General features: G+C 43.2%; 1 long non-coding RNA gene across 1 annotated transcript in view; it reads left to right on the top strand.

Annotated features, from left to right (window-relative positions):
• Positions 1 to 17529, top strand: part of LOC128645180 (uncharacterized) — a 63863-nt gene that overhangs the window by 46034 nt on the left and 300 nt on the right. Inside the window, exons 2-3 of the long non-coding RNA XR_008400086.1 lie at positions 4596 to 4796; positions 11174 to 11283. This is a non-coding gene — a long non-coding RNA (uncharacterized LOC128645180). The remainder of the gene's footprint in view (positions 1 to 4595; positions 4797 to 11173; positions 11284 to 17529) is intronic.

Raw genomic sequence — 17529 nt, 5'->3', positions numbered from 1 at the left:
TGGGTGGATAAAATTTGAAACCTATCCTGTAACCCTGAGCAATGACCTCCAGAACCCAAGGGTCTTGCACGTCTCCCAGCCAAGCCTCCGGAAAGCGAGATAGTCTACCCCAACACGATCCAGCGACGGATCGGGGGCCGCCCCTTCATGACGGTTTTGTCTCGGCAGGCTTCTTGTTCTGCTTGGGCTTATTCCATTATTGAGATGGTTTCCAAGTTCCCTTGAACTGATCAGGCTTCACTGCGGGCTGCTGGCACTGGGATTTTTCAGAACAAAAGGGACAAAAATTAGACCCCTGTCCTTTAGGTTTGTTCTTCTTATCCTGCGATAAAAAGGCATCCTTGCCCCCAGTGACCATGGATATGATAGAGTCCAGTCCTGGACCGAAAAGAACCTTCCCCTTAAATGGAAGAGAAAGCAATCTAGATTTTGAAGTCATGTCAGCAGACCAAGACTTGAACAGAAAAGCCTGATGTCTTAGCATTCAAGCAAATAATCTGCATGTTTGCATCGCAAATAAAAGAATTAGCTACCCTCAAGGCCTTAATTCTTTCCTGGATTACATCAAAGAGAGTCTCCACCTTGATCATCTCCGATAGAGAGTCACACCAATACGTAGCGGCTCCAGCAACCGCAGCCACCGCCGCTGCAGGGTGAAATAAAAATCCTGTGTGCTGAAACATATTTCTCAACAGAGTTTCTAGCTTCTTATCCATGGGCTCCTTAAACGATGAACTATCCTCAAGCGGGATAGTGGTGCACTTAGCCAGCATAGAGATAGCTCCATCCACCTTAGGGACAGACCCCCACAACTCTAATTGGGAGTCAGGAACCGGGAACAATTTCTTAAAGGAAGAAGAAGGGGAAAAAGAGGATCTGAGTTTTTCCTATTCGTTCGTAATAATATTTGCCATCTTAACGGGAACTGGGAAGGTTTGTGGCACCACCCTGTCCTCGCAAACTTTATCAAGCTTAGGAATAGAAGGTTCCTCGGGCAACTTAGGTTCCGGAACCTCTAACGTAGCCAACACTTCCTTTAACAGAAAGCGTAAGTGCTGTATCCTAAATCTGAAGTCTGGTTCCTCCACAGCTGGAGGTTTAGAGGCAGCTGATTCCGACCCAGAAAGATCCTCCTCTAAAGTATCAGAGGCATCTTCATCGGCGGATAATCTAGTATCAGATAAACCCAGCAAGTTGGTAGATGACCCCTGGGAAGGATAACAATATTAAACCTTTTGCTGGCTCTTAGCAGGGCGAGGTAAAGCACTGCCATTTACAACTGTTCAAAAAAGTCTGGCGGTAAGAGGGCCCCTCCCGAAGAAGGATTAGTTGTGCAATGGGGAGCTGCATGTGTAATAGGAGATGATTGCAGGGAATGCACCTCGCGGGACGGAGACCCCCCAGAGGTGGACGGCTCAGTAGTACTAAACATCTTGGTCTTTTTGGACATAACTACTTTATCAAGGTATGTGGAACATAACTGAGCAAGTGGGTATACCGTAACCTCCCCACAATAAAAACAGGTATTAGATCTGGGTAAAGAGGGACTACCCACTAACGCATCAGAATCCTCCATAGCTTGCGCTTTGAAATGGAATATAGAAAAAAAATCAATAAATGGCACCTTTATACCCCCAATGGCCGGGGCACTCACCACCTCCTATGACCCAGGCCCACAGAGAAACCGCTTCTTCTCCTGTAAACCGCACGGTCAGGAAAGAGGAAGTTAATGAGGCCACAACCGGTCACATGGAGTGCCATGCAGGACCACCCCAGCTGCAGGAAGGAAAAGCGCGCCAAACTGACAGGCTGTGCAGTTATACAAAACAAAAGAAAAAACCTGAATGTTCCTACATCTGCCAGAGCCTCATCTCACACATGTCACAGCATAAAACATAAAGCAAATCATGTATAAATCCCCCCTGTTTAATAATCCCCTTCCGGAGATATTAACCCTTGATTCCATACAGATAAAGGAGTCACACTGTGACCCTGTCTTCTTACGTTATCATATGAAATAAAATGAAACGATCTTACCGGAATCATCGCCGTGAAACAGACACACAGCATCTCAAGTTTGACAGTCTTGAAGCATTGCACCTGACATGGACTTTAATGATAGAAGCAGGCAGTGAAACTCGTCAACACTGATTGCTTAGAAGTTGTTAATATGAGTCTGGATAGTTTCGCAGAAAGACTCTCCCTGCATCTCCAGACCCTAACATTCATCAATGCTCTCACTGAAAGGCTGACAAGACTACTTAAAACTCTAGTCCCATGCTGAAGAGTACTACCCTCCATAAGAGATTACTCTGAATCTTCTGACACTTCTCTGCCATCCTCCTGTGACGAAAGGCAAAGAATGACTGGGGGATGAGGGGAGTGGGGGAGGCATTTAAGCTTTTGGCTGGGGTGTCTTTGCCTCCTCCTGGTGGCCAGTGTCGCGATCGCTGCTGCTGATCGCTTCCTCTGGCTCAGCGCGGTAGCGCTTTCATTGGTTGCTTAGCAACCCTGTTCCTGTCGGCCTTCCGATGACGTCAGGAGGCCTTCTTATTCCGGCGTCTCCTCTCATCGGTGCCTGTTTGTTTTACTCGTGGGCTCTGTGAGTACAAATTTATCTTTGGATTTTCTGAATCTGTGTGATATACCTTTAAGGCATATCCCTCCCACCTTCCTCTCTCCCTATTTAATCACCTTCACGCCTTCTATTCACTGCCTGATAATTGATGTTACCTCTAAGGAGTATCATCCTTTTTTTGCTCTCCTGGCTACTTTTTGCTTATTTCACAGGTTCACCTGTCACCTTGGGAAACCTCCTGGAATTACCATTATATCGCTATCCAGATTCATCTGGCAACCTGCATTACCTTCTCTTTTTGCGATCAATAGGTAATTCGCACGCTGTCACTAATCTCCCTTGCAGCGTTCCAGCTGCCTGCTCGCCGATACCGGAAGTGAGTCACACTCGCTCAGTCGGAGCTACCGCTGAGACGCCACAACGCTCTGCCGCTCTGATCTTCAGTTCACGGTCTGTACTTTTTACTTTACCAAACCGAAGGTATAATCTTTCCTACAAACCTTATGCTGGCTAAGTGTATATTTTGTGAACTGCAAGTATCTCTCTGACATTTCTACCCTAGACTATAACAAGCTGAATTACTTATCTGAGTGAGTGTGTGAAAACGGACTATACTTATTTACTACTTATGCTGTTATATGCACTAATACATTCTATTTTTGCATTATTCAGAATTGCATCATTTGAATTCACTCAACTAGTGTTTTCTGTTTTCTCTTATCTTGTTACTTTAAAAGGGTTATTTTTCATTAAAGATACAACCCAGACTCTCACCACATTACAGTAATTGCTCACAGATACTCTGCCTTAAGTTTAAGCTCCAACTTTTAGACAGAATTATCAAAGGAGCAACATTTCAACTATTTACTTGTTAGAAATAAAACATTTATATATTCAATATAACAATCTGTGCCTGCTTATCCAGAACCCTTATCCCTACCTGCCTGATATCGTTGCTGGACTCTGCTTACCTGACTACTCTATTGGTTAACCCCTACCTGCCTGATAAAACGTTGCTGGACACTGCTTACCTGACTACTCTATTGGTTAACCCCTACTTGCCTGATAAAACGTTGCTGGACACTGCTTACCTGACTACTCTATTGGTTAACCCCTACCTGCCTGATAACACGTTGCTGAACACTGCTTACCTGACTACTCTATTGGTTAACCCCTACCTGCCTGATAACACGTTGCTGGACACTGCTTACCTGACTACTCTATTGGTTAACCCCTACCTGCCTGATAACTGGACACTGTTTACCTGACTACTCTATTGGTTAACCCCTACCTGCCTGATAACACGTTGCTGGACATTGCTTACCTGACTACTCTATTGGTTAACCCATACCTGCCTGATAATACGTTGCTGGACATTGCTTACCTGACTACTCTATTGGTTAACCCCTATCTGCCTGATTACACGTTGCTGAACATTGCTTGTCTGACTATTCTTTTGGTTAACCCTTACCTGCCTGATTACACGTTGCTGGACATTGCTTGCCTGATTACTCTATTGGTTAACCCCTTCTACACAAAGTTTCTTCTCCTGACCCTGCTGTGTCATCTTCCAGTCTATTACTGTGAGTATATCAAACTACAGCTGTTGCAGGGTCAGGTCCTGGTATATACTCACTGTGCTAGGGTGTTATTTACCTCATTCTAGCATTTGGGTCTAACTCTGGACTTTACCTATCCTGACAGCCATATATATATATATATATATATATATATATTATATATTAACTGACAAATATTTAACACCAAAAACAATGTAAGTGCAGTTTCACATTTTCATAGCACTGTTCTCCAAACATAAGGTACATAGAGGGTGGGAGGGAGACAAAAAAATAACTATTAATAGTAAACTTAAATTTATGTGTCATGCGATGAAGCATTGTGTTGTCGATAAAAATGGATTGACGCATATGATCCATCGCCTGGCGCTGTTCTTGGTTGACACGGGCTAATGCACTGTCTATGTGGCTATGTAAATAATTTCTCATATTTTCCACAGCTTGTGTCAACCTCTTGGTCACTATTAAATTTTCAAGAAGTAACTCCTCCGCCCTACTATACCGATTTTGTGTTGCCTGTTCTGTTGGCTGGTCTGCTGGTTGCTGTTGAGGTGGTGGATTCTACGGTGTCTGCTCATGCTGCTCCTCCACATTGGGGGCATAATCTGTGCAAGATGGTTGGACAACGCCCACTGTTGATGGTGAGAAGCTTGTTTGATAAATATTTTCTCCATTATCACTTTCCTCTAAAGAAATGACTGGTGAATGAAGTTCACTGGCATGGCTTCCCCCTGCAGACAAGCCTCGTAGTTCTAAAATAGATTAAACAGTAATCAAATGTTATTATTTTGTTGTATGCAAACCAATGGATTTGTGGACATGTTGTACAGACAGAGAAAGAATCTCCCTAAAAGTTTTATTTCCTATCTAAAATAAACACAGTGACAGACTATCTAAAACATTTTATACATTAGTCTCGCAAATATATTTCTCTTGTAAGGTGTATCCAGTCCACGGATCATCCATTACTTGTGGGATATTCTCCTCCCCAACAGGGAGCTGCAAGAGGATCACCCACAGCAGAGCTGTCTATATAGCTCCTCCCCCAACTGCCACTCCCCAGTCATTCTCTTGCAGCTCTCGACATGGGTAGTTGCTAGAGAGATGTGGTGCATTAATGTAGTTTATCTTCAATCAAAAGTTTATTATTTTCAAATGGTACCGGAGTTGTACTATTTTAGCCTCAGGCAGAAAGTTGAAGAAGAGTCTGCCTGAGGTTTTTGATGATCTTAGCAGTTTGTAACTAAGATCCACTGCTGTTCTCACACATAACTGAAGAGATGAGTAACTTCAGCTGGGGGAATGGCGTGCAGGGTCTCCTGCTCTGAGGTATGTGCAGTTAAAAAATTTTCTAGAGAGAGGATACGCTAGAAAATGCTGACAGTACCTGATTTATTTAATGTAAGCCTGATTACAGTGATTTAATAACAACTGGTATCATGCTTGCTGTAAAGGGTAATATTTTTGTTATTTACTCTCATTACTGAATAGATATAACGTTTGCTTGATGTATATAAACGTTTATTACAAATGGTGATAAAACTTTATTCTGGGGCCCAGTTTTTCCACATGATTTTGCCTAGGGATAGTTTTTTATGGCCCTCTCACTGTGAGTACAGGTTGGGAGGGGCCTAAATTCAGGCCTAAATCGTGCAGTAGTTTTTGCAGCTTGAGACTTCCAGCTTCCCTGAAGGAGTCCACTGAACATATAGGACCTCTCTAAAGGGTTTTTGTGCCTTCCAAAATCGTCGTATAATAGGGCCACAGCAGAGCTGTGGCAGTTGGTTGTGACTGTTTAAAAACTTTTATATCGTTTTTTTGATCCGGTTTTGAAACTAAGGGGTTAATCATCCATTTGCAAGTGGGTGCAATGCTATTTAAGTCTATTATACACACTGTAAAAATTTCGTTAAATTTACTGCTTTTTTCACTGTTTTGCAGTTTCTGTGATTGTTTTTTTCTCTTAAAGGCACAGTACCGTTTTTATTTTTTGCTTGTTCACAGTTATTAAAGTGTTTTACAAGCTTGCTGGTCTCATTACTAGTCTGTTTAAACATGTCTGACATAGAGAAAACTCATTGTTCATTATGTTTAGAAGCCATTGTGGAACCCCCTCTTAGAATGTGTACCAAATGCACTGATTTTACTATAAGCTATAAAGATCATATTCTGGCTTTAAAAGATTTATCACCAGAGGAAACTGACAAGGGGGAAGTTATGCCGACTAACTCTCCCCACGTGTCAGAACCTATGACTCCCGCTCAAGGGACGCCCGCTCTAGAGGCGCCAAGTAATCTAGCGCGCCCATAGCGTTTACCTTACAAGACATGGCGGCAGTTATGGATCATACCCTTACAGCGGTATTGTCCAAACTACCAGGGTTACAAGGAAAGCGAGACAGCTCTGGGACTAGGAAAAATACAGAGCACTCTGACGCTTTAGTAGCTATGTCTGATATTCCCTCACAATATGCAGAAGCTGAGGAGAGCTTTTATCTGTGGGTGATTTTTCTGACTCAGGGAAGATAATTCAACCTGATTCTGATATGTCTACATTTAAATTTAAGCTTGAACACCTCCGCGTGTTGCTCAGGGAGGTTTTAGCTGCTCTGAATGACTGTTATGGTCCCAGAGAAATTGTGTAGATTGGATAAATACTATGCAGTGCCTGTTTACACTGATGTTTTTCCAATACCTAAGAGGTTTTCAGAAATTATTACTAAGGAATGGGATAGACCAGGTGTACCGTTCTCTCCCCCTCCTGTTTTTAAAAAGATGTTTCCCATAGATGCCGCTACACGGGACTTATGGCAAACGGTCCCTAAGGTGGAGGGAGCAGTCTCTACCCTAGCGAAGCGTACAACTATCCCAGTCGAGGACAGTTGTGCTTTCCTAGATCCAATGGATAAAAAGTTAGAGGGTTACTGTGGCAAACCTAGCCACTTCTGGACTATAATGTAAGAAAGGTTGTCTATAGGCTGTATTGTGTGCTATGTATATGTGACAGACCCGTCGGTCAGAACTGAAAGAGTTAACTTTGTTCAGCTTTCAGAAGCTATTTTCTAAATACAAGGTTGCTGGCATCAGCTATTGTGTGCTCTAATTAAGTCTAGTGATAAACATTCCCATTGTCTAATCACCTCCAGAGTCAGACTTCTAGTTGATAAGATGGACTGCATTGTTTTCTTGTGTTTAAATTGTTATCTACTTAAGTAATGTAGTTCTATTGTGGCATGTCAAAGGGCGTTTGCTCTCTATCTAAATGTACAATATTCTTTCAACCCCCCAGCTGGGGTCAGACCTGCATAAATACTAGGCATATAGCCTTTAATAAATGTCATTCTGTTTTAAACCTGCAATGTGGAGCCTGGTCTCATGTTTGAGGGGAAAAACTGGCTGGGTTGTGAGTTGCTGATCCCATATTCAGGACATTGTTCATCTGGTGTTAACCCTTGGTATCCTGTTGGTACCGTAACAGTTACCTTAAGAAAATGTTTATTCAACAGGGTTTTATTCTCCAGCCTCTTGCATGCATTGCCCCTGTCACTGCTGCTGCGGCCTTCTGGTTTGAGTCTCTGGAAGAGGCTCTACAGGTAGAAACCCCATTGGATGATATACTTGACAAGCTTAAAGCTCTTAAGCTAGCCAATTCATTTGTTTCTGACGCCGTTGTTCATTTAACCAAACTAACGGCTAAGAACTCAGTTTTTGCTATTCAAGCGCGTAGGGCGTTATGGCTTAAATCCTGGTCAGCTGACGTTACTTCAAAGTCTAAGCTTCTCAATATTCCCTTCAAGGGACAGACCCTATTCGGGCCCGGACTGAAGGAGATAATTTCTGATATTACTGGAGGAAAAGGTCACGCCCTTCCTCAGGATAGGTCCAACAAATTAAGGACCAAACAGACTAATTTTCGTGCCTTTTGAAACTTCAAGACTGGCGCAGCATCAACTTCCTCTAATACTAAACAAGAGGGAAATTTTGCCCAGTCCAAGCCGGTCTGGAGACCTAACCAGGCTTGGAACAAAGGAAGGCAGGCCAAAAAGCCTGCTGCTGCCTCTAAGACAGCATGAAGGATTAGCCCCACGATCCGGTAACGGATCTAGTAGGGGCAGACTTTCTCTCTTCGCCCAGGCTTGTTCTGGCATTTCTGAGGTCTCATGGGTGGAAAGTGAACGAAGAAAAGAGTTCTCTGTCCCCTCTCACAAGAGTTTCCTTCCTGGGAACTCTGATAGATTCTGTAGAAATGAAGATTTACCTGACAGAGGCCAGGTTGTCAAAACTTCTAAATTCCTGCCGTGTTCTTTATTCTACTTCTCGCCCTTCAGTGGCTCAGTGTATGGAAGTAATCGGCTTAATGGTAGCGGCAGTGGACATAGTGCCATTTGCCCGCCTACATCTCAGACCGCTGCAACTCTACATGCTCGGTCAGTGGAATGGGGATTACACAGATTTGTCCCCTCTACTAAATCTGGATAAAGAGACCAGGGATTCTCTTCTCTGGTGGCTATCTCGGGTCCATCTGTCCAAAGGTATGACCTTCCGCAGGCCAGATTGGGCAATAGTTACAACAGATTCCAGCCTTCTGGGCTGGGGTGCAGTCTGGAACTCCCTGAAGGCTCAGGGATCGTGGACTCAGGAGGAGGCACTCCTTCCAATAAATATTCTGGAACTAAGAGAGATATTCAATGCTCTTCAGGCTTGGCCTCAGCTAGCTGCGGTCAGGTTCATCAGATTTCAGTCGGACAACATCACGACTGTAGCTTACATCAACCATCAAGGGGGAACAAGGAGTTCCCTAGCAATGTTGGAGGTTTCAAAGATAATTCTATGGGCAGAGATTCACTCTTGCCATCTATCAGCTATCCATATCCCAGGAGTAGAGAACTGGGAGACGGATTTTCTAAGTCGACAAACTTTTCATCCGGGGGAGTGGGAGCTCCATCCGGAGGTGTTGGCACAGTTGATTCAACTTTGGGGCAAACCAGAACTGGATCTCATGGCGTCTCGTCAGAACGCCAAGCTTCCTTGTTACGGATCCAGGTCCAGGGATTTCAAGGCAGCACTGATAGATGCTCTAGCAGCGCCTTGGTCCTTCAACCTGGCTTATGTGTTTCCAGCGTTTCCTCTGCTCCCTCGTCTGATTGCCAAGATCAAGCAGAAGAGAGCTTCAGTGATTTTGATAGCACCTGCGTGGCCACGCAGGACTTGGTATGCAGATCTGGTGGACATGTCATCCTTTCCACCATGGACTCTGCCGCTGAGACAGGACCTTCTACTTCAGGGTCCTTTCAACCATCCAAATCTGATTTCTCTGCGTCTGACTGCTTGGAGATTGAACGCTTGATTTTGTCAAAGCGTGGTTTCTCCGAGTCGGTCATTGATACCTTAATATAGGCGCGAAAGCCTGTCACCAGGAAAATCTATCATAAGATATGGTGTAAATATCTTCATTGGTGTGAATCCAAGGGTTACTCATGGAGTAAAGTCAGGATTCCTAGGATATTATCCTTTCTCCAAGAAGGATTGGAGAATGGCTTATCAGCTAGTTCCTTAAAGGGACAAATTTCTGCTCTGTCTATCCTTTTGCACAAACGTCTGGCTGAGGTTTCAGATGTTTAGGCGTTTTGTCAGGCTCTGGTTAGAATCAAGCCTGTGTTTAAACCTGTTGCTCCACCATGAAGTTTAAATTTAGTTCTTAAAGTTCTTCAAGAGGTTCCATTTGAACCTTTGCATTCCATAGATATTAAGCTCTTATCTTGGAAAGTTCTGTTTTTAGTAGCTATCTCCTCAGCTCAAAGAGTTTCGGAGTTATCTGCTTTACAATGTGATTCCCCTTATCTCATTTTCCATGCAGATAAGGTAGTGTTACGTACCAAACCTGGTTTTCTATCTAAGGTGGTATCTAATAAGAATATCAATCAGGAGATTGTTGTTCCGTCACTGTGTCCTAATCCTTCTTCGAAGAAGGAATGTCTATTACACAATCTTGACATGGTTCGTGCTTTAAAGTTTTATTTACAAGCTACTAAAGATTTTCGTCAAACATCTGCATTGTTTGTTGTCTACTCTGGACAGAGGAGAGGCCAAAAGGCTTCGGCAACTTCTCTCTCTTTTTGGCTAAGAAGTATAATCCGCTTAGCTTATGAGACTGCTGGCCAGCAGCCTCCTGAAAGAATTACGGCTCATTCTACTAGAGCGGTAGCTTCCACATGGGCTTTTAAGAATGAGGCTTCTGTTGAACAGATTTGTAAGGTGGCGACTTGGTCTTCGCTTCATACTTTTTCTAAATTCTACAAATTTGATACTTTTGCTTCTTCGGAGGCTATTTTTGGGAGAAAGGTCTTACAGGCAGTGGTGCCTTCCGTTTAAGCGCCTGCCTTGTCCCTCCCTTCATCCGTGTCCTATAGCTTTGGTATTGGTATCCCACAAGTAATGGATGATCCGTGGACTGGATACACCTTACAAGAGAAAACATAATTTATGCTTACCTGATAAATTTATTTCTCTTGTGGTGTATCCAGTCCACGGCCCGCCCTATCATTTCAAGGCAGGTGTTTTTTATTTTTAAACTACAGCCACCACTGCACCCTATAGTTTCTCCTTTCTCTTGCTTGTCTTCGGTCGAATGACTGGGGAGTGGCAGTTGGGGGAGGAGCTATATAGACAGCTCTGCTGTGGGTGATCATCTTGCAGCTCCCTGTTGGGGAGGAGAATATCCCACAAGTAATGGATGATCCGTGGACTGTATACACCACAAGAGAAATAAATTTATCAGGTAAGCATAAATTATGTTTTTAATATCCAGGATGGACATATTTTAGTTCTGTCTGTCAACACTAGTTATAAAATGACGATTGTAAATAATTTAAAATTATAATTTATATTCGATTTTATTTTTTTTTTAGAAATATTGCGTAATAAATGACTTGTAGGTGATGTTGTTTTCTATAGTAAAGCCCTTTTTTCTCTAAAATATACAGTCAATGATTGGCTGTCCTGTTTGTTTATATTTGCAGTTTTTCATAACTTACGTGGAGGAGTAGTGGACAAATCTATACTTCTAGAGGCTGCTACTGGTGGGAGTCGAGTTGCTGGTGAAGATAGAATAAAATCAGCCCAAGCCAAGGTATACCAAATTATACATAAGTTTGTATGATGACATCAATATTTAGTTTTAATGCAAAAACAATTGTGTAAAAAAAAAAGGTAAAGCATATTGACCTTCAATCAGACTGGTTGATTTTTCATCCAGATAAATATTATTTCGAGGAATAACACAGCACTCAAAAGAATATGTATGAACCTGACCTACAAAGCCCTCACCAATGCTGCCCCACCCTACCTGTCCTCACTCATCAACAAATATACTCCTGCCCGTCCCCTAAGATCCAAAAACGACCTGCTTCTTGTGTCCTCTACCATCACCTCCTCTCATTCTAGACTACAGGACTTCTCTCGTGCGGCACCAACCCTCTGGAACGCACTTCCTCGAGATGTCAGACTTGCCCCTAACCTCTCCTCCTTTAAACGTTCCCTAAAGACCTTTCTGTTCAGGGAAGCTTATCACCCGACTTATTAACAAACTAACTTCAATTAACTAACAGTTGCCCTCTATCTCCTCGCTAATATCATTCTCACCTCTGCAGTCCCCACCTCCTGTTTCCAATCCTCCTACCCATCTAGATTGTAAGTTCCCACAGGAACAGGGCCCTCAATTCCCCCTGTATTTGTCTGTAAAATTTTGTGTCTTATCGTATTGTTTCTCCACTGTACTGTTATCCTTGTACCCATGGGCAGCGCTGCGGAATCTGTCGGCGCTTTATAAATAAAGAATAATAATAATAATAGTATGAAATAACCTATGGGATTAAAGGACTATATCATTTTACTTAATTTTACAAAATTGTTTTTGCATTTCCACTATTTATTTAAGTATATGTTTTTATTTTTATGAAAACTTGGATCAATATATTGATTTTAGTCTTAGTTGTAATATTTTAAGTATGTTGTACAACATTATATTTAGATTCCATAATTAAAGAGTCTCTTCACAAAATAGTGCATAAATGTCCATATGAAAATTAGAGAAATGCAAAATCGAGACTAAATGTGATCAATTTGAAACATTTTTTTTTTTTAAGAGTTTTAAAGTGGGACAAATTTAGAATAGATGTTGCAAAGGCAGCCCATGTATACTATAATACATGCCAGGTTATTTGATCATGTGCATTAGCAAATCGTAATTACATAATTTTCATTACCTACTGATGTCACTTAATAAGGGTTTTTATTAAAAAGTTAAATAGTCTATACTCTTCTGCATAATAACCAGTTTTGGTAATAAAGCAATAAAAACATTTTTTTGAAAGAGCATGTAAAGCAACTTTATAAATTAATAGTCCTATCATAACATTTGTTTGGTTCTCCTCTTATTGTTATTTTAAAACTCAAGAATGTAAGCAAGCGCTATGCACTATGCATGGTTTTGAAACACAAAAGAAATATCCGGGTACCAGGCTTACATTAATGGTTTGTAAAATAAAGATAATAAGAGAACAAAGACAAAATTGAGTAGCAAATTAGAAAGTAGCTTAATTTGTTGCTCTAGCAGATTCTAGAAAGAAATCATTAAAGGAAAGAATTTGGTTTGTTATCCCTTTAAGCACAACACGTGATCATGGAAGCTTGGCAAGAAACAGGTAACAGGTCTAGACAGGTTGGACCATTACCAAGGAACTGGTACAGGGTACTATTTGCTTGTCACACTCTGCGAGTAAAACTTAACTGTTCAATCGATGATTTTTTTAAACCTATGTTTGTATACCTTTTTAGGTACTTACCAGAACTAGGCTGAGGCGTGCTTGGGGCTGATCCCCCTGCAGAGTATTTCCATCTTAATGGGAGGAGAGTCCACTGCTTCATTAATTCTTTACTTGTGGGAATTAAGAACCTGGCCACCAGGAGGAGGCAAAGACACCCCAGCCAAAGGCTTAAATACCTCCCCACTCCCCTCATCCTCCAGTCATTCTTTGCCTTTTGTCACAGGAGGTTGGCAGAGAAGTATCGGAAGATTCAGAGTAGTCTCTTATGCAGGGTAGTACTCTTCGAAATGGGACTGGAGTTTTAAGTAGTCCTGTTAGCCTCTCAGTGAGAGCATGGATTAATGTTAGAGTCCGGAGATGCAGGGAGAGTCTTTCTGCAAACCCATCCTGACTCAGATTAACAGCTCCATTAGCAATCAGCGTTGACGAGTTTCGCTGTCTGCTTTTATGCTCTCAAGTCCATGTCAGGAGCGATGCTACTACCCTGTCACACTTGAAAGGCCGTGTTCCTGTTCCACGGCATTGATTCTGGTAAGGTCGTTTCATTTATATATATGATAACGTAAGAAGACAGGGTCACAGTGTGGCTCCTTTATCTTTATAGAATCTAGGGTAATACTCTCGGAAGGGGGTTAATGAACAGGGGGGATTTTATTGTGCATAATATTGTTTATTGTTTTTTATTCTGCATTAGTGTGAGATGAGGCTCTGTCAGTGTGGAACAGTCAGTTCTCTTAGCGAGAGATTGAGGCAGGCTTTTTTGGCGTGTTCTTTTCTCGAGTGCAGGGTAGTCCTGCATGGCACTCCATGTGACCGGGTGTGGCCTCTGTAACTTCCTCTTTCTCGACCTGTGTTCGGAGGAGACAAAGCTGTTTTTTGTAGTCCGGGTCATAAGATGTGATGAGTGCCCCGGCCATTGGGATATAAAGGTGCCATTTAATTTTTTATCAAGTCCGTAATAAAGGCGCAAGCGGAAGGTACTGCACTGCTATCCATCTCAGGGGTCTTCGACTCCGCTGGATGTCTCAGATAGATTATCCGCTGAGGAGGACAACTCCGACTTATCGGAGGATGTCGCTTCTGGGTCGGAATCAGCTACTTCTAGGCCTCCGTCCGCAGAGGAACCAGATTTTAAGTTTAAAATTGAGCATTTGCGCTTCCTGCTGTAAGAGGTGCTTGCTATGTTGGAGGTTCCAGAACCAAAACTACCAGAGGAACCTTCGATCCCTAAACTGGATAGGGTGTACGAGGACATCATAGTGCCTCAGGACTTCCCGGTTCCCATCAAGATGGCTAATATTCTTAACAATGAATGGGAGAAACTCCTTTTCCCCTTCCTCTTCTTTTAAAAAGCTATTCCCCATTCCGGACTTGCAGCTTGAATGCTATCTCCACGCTCGCTAAGGGAGGATAGGATGTGGCACCTTATCTGGACGATATCCTGGTCCAGGCTCTGTCCTACAGTCTCGCGGAGGATCACTCCTTCTCCTTCGATCCCATGGGTGGAAGATAAACGAAGGAAAGAGTTCCTTGGTCCCCAGCAACAGGGTGGAATTCCTGGGTACGATAATAGATTCTTCAGTCATGAAGATATTCTTGACAGATCAGAGACGTTGCAAGCTAGCGTCCAACTGTCTAGCTCTTCAGACATCCTCCAGGACCTCTGTAGCCAGGTGTATGGAGGTGATCGGGCTCATGGTATCTAGCATAGACGTCATTCCATTTGCCAGGTTCCATCTCAGACCTCTTTAGCTGTGCATGTTGAGACAATGGAACAGCGAGCATTCAGATCTGTCCCAACAGATATCTCTAAACAGACCGGTGAGGGAGTCCCTATCTTGGTGGACCTGACCGGGGCAGCTGTCTCAGGGGACATCCTTCTTGAGACCATCCTGAGAGATTGTGACCACAGATGCAAGTCTATCAGGATGGGGAGCTGTTTGGGGTGCCAGAAGGGCAGAGGGCAGATGAACTTGAGAGGAATCGAGCCTACCTATAAATATTCTGGAACTTTGAGCGATAGTCAGCGTTCTGAGGGCTTGGCCCCCCCTGGGGTCTTCCAGATTCATCAGATTCCAGTCAGACAACATTACCTCCTTGGCTTACATAAACCATCAGGGGGGTGCAAGAAGTTCCCTAGCCATGAGGGAAGTATCTTGGATTCTGGAATGGGCAGAGACTCAAAATTGCTCACTCTCAGTGATCCACATTCCGGGTGTGGACAACTGGGAACAGATTTTCTGAGCAGACAGACGTTTCATCCAGGGGAATGGTCTCTCCATCCTGAGGTGTTTGCGGAGATCTGCAACAGATGGGGATGCCGGAGATAGATCTCATGGTGTCCAGACTCAATTACAAGCTACCCAGATACGGGTCGTGATCCAGGGATCCCTAGGCGGAACTGATAGATGCCTTGGCGGTGCCCTGGAACTTCAACCTAATTTACATATTTCCATCGTTGCCTCTTCTGCCTCGTGTAGTGGCCTGCATCAAGCAGGAGCAAGCTTTGGCTATTCTGATTGCTCCGCCATGGCAGCGGAGGATGTGGTTTGGGGATTTGGTGGGGATGTCATCATCTCCTCCGTGGAGGTTACCTTGTCCCAGGGATCTGCTGGTTCAAGGTCCTTTTCTACATGAAAATCTCGATTCTCTGAGGCTGACATGTGAGGATATTGAACGTCTAGTCTTAGCCAAGAGAGGATTCTCGGAGAGAGTGATTGACACTCTCGTTCAGGCCAGGAAGCTGGTCACTCAATGCATCTACCACAAGGTGTGGAGGACCTACTTGTCCTGGTGTGAGGAATGAAGATACCCCTGGCACAAGGTCAGGGTATCCCGTATTTTGGCCTTTCTCGAGGATGGTCTGGATAAGGGTCTTGCCGCCAGCTCCCTAAGGGGACAAATTTCGGCTTTATCTGTACTGCTGCATAAGAAGCTTGCGGAGCTTCCTGATATTCAGGGCTTTGTTTAGGCTCTGGTTAGGATCAGACCTGCCTTTAGGAATTCGGCTTCTCCTTGGAGCTTAAACTTGGTTCTTAATGTTTTGCAGAGGGCTCAGTTTGAGCCTATGCACACGCTTGACATTAAGATCCTTTCATGGAAAGTCCTATTACTACTGGCTATTGCATCGGCACGCAGAGTCTCTGAGTTGGCGGCCTTGCAATGTGAGCCTCCCTACTTAGTTTTTTACGCCGATAAGGCTGTTCTTCACACTGGATTGGGTTTCCTTCCCAAGGTGGTGTCAAGTCGTAACATCAATCAGGAAATAGTAGTTCCTTCTTTGTGTCCTAACCCTTCTTCTTCTTCAAAGGAGAGGTTACTTCATAATCTGGACGTGGTTCGGGCCTTGAAATTTTATCTTCAGGCCACCAAGGAGTTCAGACAGACTTTATCCTTATTTGTTGTTTATTCAGGGAAGCACAGGGGGCAGAGGGCCTCTGCCACTCCTCTATCCTTTTGGTTGAGGAGTATGATCCGTCTGGCATATGAGACAGGGGGACACAAGCCTCCTCAGAGGATTACAGATCACTCAACTACAGCTGTGGCCTCTTCTTGGGCCTTTAAGAATGAGGCCTCTATGGAGCAGATTTGTAAGGTGGCCACTTGGTCTTCTTTACATACTTTTGCAAAATTTTATAAATTTGATGTCTTTGCTTCGGTGGAAGCAGATTTTGGGAGAAAGGTTCTGCAGGCTGTGGTGCTCTTAGTTTAGGGTCCGCCTCCTTTTGCCCTCCCGTTTTTTTCGTTCAGTGTCCTCTAGGGCTTGGGTATTTGTTCCTACAAATAATGAATGAAGCAGTGGACTCTCCTCCCATTAAGATAGAAAACATAAATTATGCTTACCTGATAATTTAATTTCCATCTGTGGGAGGAGAGTCCACTGCCCCTGCTCGTTTCTACAGTGGGCGGACCTACATTTAATTTTAATCTTCTGGCACCATTTATACCCTGATATTTCCCCTACTGTTCCTTATTCCCTTGGTAGAATGACTGGGGGATGAGGGTAGTGGGGAAGGTATTTAAGCCTTTGGCTGGGGTGTCTTTGCCTCCTCCTGGTGGCCAGGTTCTTAATTCCCACAAGTAATGCATGAAGCAGTGGACTCTCCTCCCACAGATGGAAATTAAATTATCAGGTAAGCATAATGTATGTTTTTTTGTGATCTGGAAAACATCAAGGTGAAGAGACAGGTAAGTCTAACACATGTATTAGTGAAGAATAGTTATTACTGATGAATGAATAGTGATTTCAAACAACCATATCCAGGGTGATGGAGAGAGATGATATATAAAATGGGATTTGTATTCTGTTATATATAACTATGCCAGATGAATGCATCTTCCATCTTTCACATACATAAATCACATAAACAAGGAATATACTGTATGTGGATGATGGGAATTGAGTTATGACATATGTGTATTTATGCTGGAATGCAACTCCCATCTTTGTCATACATGATCGTTGCCTTACAGATATGGGTCTTTCTTTATTTGTTTTTTAAAAAAAATCTGGAATAGTAAATTGTAATAAAGGAGAAATAGATTGTATT

Source organism: Bombina bombina, chromosome 1, assembly GCF_027579735.1.
Source record: "Bombina bombina isolate aBomBom1 chromosome 1, aBomBom1.pri, whole genome shotgun sequence".
Lineage (NCBI taxonomy): Eukaryota > Metazoa > Chordata > Amphibia > Anura > Bombinatoridae > Bombina > Bombina bombina.
The sequence above is the reverse complement of the archived record's forward strand: the minus strand, read 5'-3'. Positions and strand labels throughout refer to the sequence as shown.